At 43.9% G+C, this 5,463-nt stretch overlaps 1 pseudogene; it reads left to right on the top strand.

Annotated features, from left to right (window-relative positions):
- The first annotated feature begins 2,237 nt into the window (after positions 1 to 2,237).
- LOC116896110 lies at positions 2,238 to 3,274 on the top strand (annotated as a pseudogene).
- The last annotated feature ends 2,189 nt before the right edge of the window (positions 3,275 to 5,463 follow it).

Below are 5,463 nucleotides of genomic sequence, written 5' to 3'. Positions count from 1 at the left end.
AATATTTGAACTATTTCAACTGGAGGTAAGCATGTAGAAGAATGCAAATTGACCCATTCTTATCTCCTTGTACAAAGCTCAAGTCCAAGTGGATCAAAGACTGCCACATAAAACCAGATACACTCAAACTAATAGAAGAGAGAGTGGATAGATCTCTGAACACATAGGCCCAGGGGAAAATTTTCCTGAACAGAACACCAATGCCTTATGCTCTAAAATCAACATTTGACAAATGGGACCTCATAACATTGCAAAGCTACTGTAAGACAAAGGACACGGTCATTAGGACAAACCGTCAGCCAACAGATTGGGAAAAAAATCTTTATCATTCCTGTATCTAATACAGGGCTAATATCCAATATACACAAAGAACTCAAGAAGTTAGACTCCAGAAAACCAAGTAATCCTATTAAAAATGGGGTACAGAGCTAAACAAGAATTCTCAACACAGGAATATGGAATGTCCAAGTAGCAACTAAAGAAATTTTTTCTCCCAAATGGATTTAAATTTATTCTCTACCTCTAATGTGTGTGTATGTGTGTTTCACCATCTTGCCAAGTCCAGTGATTTATTCAAAATCTACATCCAGGACAGCTCCAGAGAAGCAACCCACAGATGCTGCAATCCCTATCCACAGATGGTTCCACAGACCCTGAACAGCAAGGAAATAGCCAACTCTTCTAAAGACTAGACCAACATCCCCATACTCATTTTCTTAGGTTTCCGAGAGACACATTGCCCCAAGTCAAAAAAGCTAAAGATCATGATGACCCCATTCCTGCTTCACAATCACTTCTTTCTAGGCTTTTGTTTTTTTAAATTAAACCAAAATGAAGGAATATTAGCATTCCTTTTAGCCTCCCCTCCCCAATCACCTGTCAACAGCCAGGTATACTTGGATTACTTATAAAAGGGGTTGTTCACCCCCTCCTAGCTCTCTTACTCTCTTGCTCTCTGCCCCTTCCCTCCCCTTCTCTCCTTCTCCCTCCCCACTCTCCCTCCATGTATTCCTGGCCTCCCCCACCCTTTCTCTCCCTCCCTTACTCTTTTCCTCTCTCCCTCCCTCCCTCCCTCCCTCCCTTTCTGTGTGTGTGTGTGTGTGTGTGTGTGTGTGTGAGAGACTCTCTTCCCAACTACACTTCCCATGCCCTAAATAACACTTTTTCATACCAAATCTGTCATATGAGTGGTACTTCAGGGAGAATATCTGCCTCAGCATGGGCCCCACTAAGGCACCCCTCCTACCCTCACCATACTGCTCCTCAACCAAAACGTATCCTTGGCCTTCTATTTTTGTATAAAACACAATGCAGATTATGCTGTCATTGTGGTGTAAATACTTAACAATTAAAACTCTAGTTAGAAAGTAACCTATCAATCACAAGGCTTCCTGCCCTGCAGGATTGCAAGAGAGAGAGAGAGAGAGAGAGAGAGACAGAGAGAGAGAGAGAGAGAGAGAGAGAGAGAGAGAGAGAGAGAGAGAGAGAGACAGAGACAGAGAGACCGAGAGAGAGACAGAGAGAGAGAGAGAGAGAGACAGAGACCTGAGAGAGAGACACACACAGAGAGAGAGAGAGAGAGAGAGAGAGAGAGAGAGAGAGAGAGAGAGAGAGAGAGAGAGAGAGAGAAACTGGTGTTAAAAGAGTATCCTGTGAAAGATAGGTGCAATTCTTAAAACAGCCAGCAGAGGGCGAGTAAGGTCAGTCTGGAATCAGGTTTTATCCTGTGTGTGTGTGTGTGTGTGTGTGTGTGTGTGTGTGTGTAAGTGTTCCACAGTGTAGAAATATGGGTATCATCACTACATGTTACAGAAAGAAAAGTATCAATAAACTTCAAATAGTAGTACATTTATTTGTTCCTTGAAATATAGATATGCAACTGACACAAAGCCATAAATAATGTTTTATAAAATGTGGTTTTATTTTATTTTACTCTGCTGTTACATAGGGCATAACATTTCCTAAAGCTTTTTTGGGACTCCAGTCAATGATTAGCAAACATATTATAGTGATTCATCTCTCTAAAGAACAGCCACTGGACAAACCAGGTACCTTCGCATATGTGAACAAATGTGCATGAAAAAGTACTAAAGTGTAGACTTTGACTTGTGTACTTTATTTCTCCTTTCTAGTGTATTAAGAAAGGACATGAACGTATTTGACTTTGCTAGTCGGTGGTGCGGCACAGGGAAGGAATCTGCGGAGACCGGAACTTAGAGGTGTTGAGTTAAAAGAAGATGGACGCACAGAGTTCAGCTAAAGCCAATTCGAGGAAGAGGAGGAAAGAGACACCTGGCGTTAATGGAACGACAGAGGAAGATGGTATTCCTTCCAAAGTGCAGCACTGTGCAGTTGGTTTACCGCAGCCAGCTCCTTTTTCTGATGAAATTGAAGTTGATTTTAGTAAGTCCTATGTCAGGGTAATTGTGGAAGAAGCCTGCAGGGGAACTCCTTGTGAGCAGCCTGTGAGAGTTTATGTGGATAGGATATTTGACTTATTTCACTCTGGTCATGCCCGGGCTCTGATGCACGCAAAGAACCTTTTCCCTAATACATATCTAATTGTGGGAACTAACGCACAGCTTTAAGGGCTTCACTGTGACGAACTAAAAGGAGCTTTATAACGCAGTGCAGCACTACGACTATATGGATGAGGTGGTGAGGAATGCCCCCTGGACTCTGACGCCTGAGTTACTGGCGAAGCAACGAATTGCTTTCGTTGCACACGACGATTTCCGATTTCTGCTGTTCTGTAGGGAGTGATAATGTGTATAAGCACATCAAGGGAGCAGGCATGTTTGCTCCCACGCAGAGTACAGAAGATATCGCCAGATCAGACATCATCATCCACATTGTCTGTGACTATGGTATGTATGTAAGTCGGAACCTACAGAGGGGCTACACTGTCAAGGAGTACAATGTCACCTTTATCAATGAGAAGAAATATCATTTGCAATAACAAGTTGATAAAGTAAAGAAGAAAGTGAAAATGTGGAGGAAAAATCAAAAGAGTTTGTGTAGAAGGTGAAAGAGCACAGACCTCATGCAGAAGTGGGAGAAGTCCCGAGAGTTCATTGGATGTTTCCTGGAAATGTTTGGTCCGGAAGAAGCACTGAAGTAAATGCTGAAAGAGGGAAAATGTGGGATGCTGCAAGCCATCAGTCCCAAGCAGAGTCCCAGCAGCAGCCCTAAACATGAGCGCTCCCCTTCTGCCTCCATTCGGTGGCCCTTCCCTGGCAAGACTTCCCCATCTTTCTCCCCAGCAAGTCTATGACTTGTGACATCATCGAGGATGAAGTGGACTAACTTTTCATCCCTGTTCCCTCTCTTCCACTGCCTATCACCCTCAGAAGCTCTCTGTCAAAATCCATTTTGTGATTCCATCACTAAACCTAAGGACATCTACGAAGAAAAGCCAATGGGGCAAGAGGACCTGGGAATGGGGGAACCAAAACATCCCTTGTCCTGAGACATTCTCAGCTACACAAAGGAGGCTGCCCACACCTTAGAAGCCTGCTCTGTATCCATCTTCCCACCCCAGAACATTGCTTTACTGTTTATACTCATGTAATCTTGATAGGGAAATTGTCATTTATATCAATTTTTTTTAAAAAAGTAGTCTTTCAAATATAGTAAGTACAACTAATTTTTTGCCCCTGAGGAGTGGGCAGAAAGGAATGCCCATTGGCCTTTCTTCCTGAAAACTAGTGCTTGCCTTCTGTTCTGAAGCAAAGTGGCTTTCCAGATCCTTCAAACAGGGAGACATACTGATGTGTCATCAGGGAAAACTATCATAATTTTAAATTCCCTAAAAAAAAATCTCAAAGCTGAATTAGCTCCAGATTCCCTGACTGTCCTGCTGGCCTATGTGTCAGCATGGCTGTGGGAGGGAAGAAATCTGAACCTAAGTTTTCTTACTCCCTGAGGAGTTTCTTGTTGGGTCCAATGGGGTCCATGAAAACACTGATGGGGTTGGAACCCAGCCCCAGAACATCAAGAACAGGAGTTTTTCTACTGTGTTTATCTTCTCAGTTGCCCAGTTATTTGGTAGCCCTCGTCAATCTCTTTCCTTCATCCTTCCTGTGAAGGAAGGGACACCTTGAGGGCTACTGTGATTGGAGAGAGGGGTGGGATAAGTCAGTCTTGTGCAAAAGCAGTAGAGGTTGAGTTCTGCTGTGTGTGAGTCCCTCACCCTGCAGCTGCCTCTCAGCACCGCCCCCAGTTTATGCAAAGGATACTTTGTAAATGTTTGCACCTTGCATTTCACCAATTTTGTTGATCCATGTGGCTTATTGCCATATTCAGAGCTTAGACTTTCACAGAGCATACAGGCAAAAGCACCTGGAAACACTTGGATCTCTGAAACACTCTCCTCAACCTCTGCTCATCTTAGAATATTCTTGGATCAAATGAGTACCACATGGAGACTCTTTGCTCCAAGAGCTGCACCTAGTAGAAACTTCCTCCAGTGTTCCTCCAGAAGCAACAGGCATGGGTTAAAACTACTAGCACACAGAGGTCCATAACCTCTTGCCTGCCAATGCCTGGTGACCCCAAGAGGAAACAGAACTTAAATTTTAAATCGATGAGTACTGACTCTAAACACTTAGTATTGAGCAGGAGCTGGAGTTTTCAGTCCCCTAGCACCACCAGTCACTACATGGCCCAGCAAGTTCATCACTGTCAGTTATCCTGCAGCTGGATTTACAGCGAAGTTGTTTATGTCCAGGACCTACTAGTTGTCACTCATAAATACCCCTTGCGGGGGTGGAGCGTTTGAGTTTCCAAAAAAGAAAACCACAGTTTATTTTTCCTTGTACCTCCTCACTGGTCCATGCTGGGACTATGAGCATTTTACAGTCCTCCTTAGATACTCTCTGGTGGAAGCTGTCCTACTGCCCAAGGGTCTGAGGCTAGCACCACAGAGTGCCTGCAGAGCAGGTCTACATAGGTTCCTAAACTAACTCCCAGGCAAAGCTGAGAAGAGGAGAGGAGCAAAAAGGCACACCCTGGTGTCCCTGTGGAAACCTGTGGAAACACCATTACTAACTTCTTATGAAGCACTATTTTCACTCAGACCTGATCCAGATGGCCTTGTCCTGGAATCCTTTCTCTGAACCTGTTGAAATTAGTCTTTTCTCACGTTATGTACTGCTGTGTGGCTCATTTTAATTTTTCAGCTTTAGTCTTTGGGGATCTGTATAGCTCTGCCTTATTCTCCCAGGTATAGAGAGATAGTGATGTCACTGCTGGTGCTCACCTGCTTGTTGTCTCAGTGCATGTCACCCAGGTGTGCCCTGTGGAAAGGCAAAGGTAGCTGCTTATGTACCATCTTCTTCCATGTAGTCACTCAAGTATACTGTCTGGGTCTCAAACATCAGAGCGTCTCTTTTTACAAGATATGTAACATAGCTTGGACTAGCCTATGCTCATATCCACCCTTTCTTCTCTCCCAACACTCAG

The sequence above is a fragment of the Rattus rattus genome, chromosome 3, assembly GCF_011064425.1.
Source record: "Rattus rattus isolate New Zealand chromosome 3, Rrattus_CSIRO_v1, whole genome shotgun sequence".
In the NCBI taxonomy this organism is placed as follows: Eukaryota; Metazoa; Chordata; class Mammalia; order Rodentia; family Muridae; genus Rattus; species Rattus rattus.
This window is presented reverse-complemented; position numbering and strand designations above follow the sequence as displayed.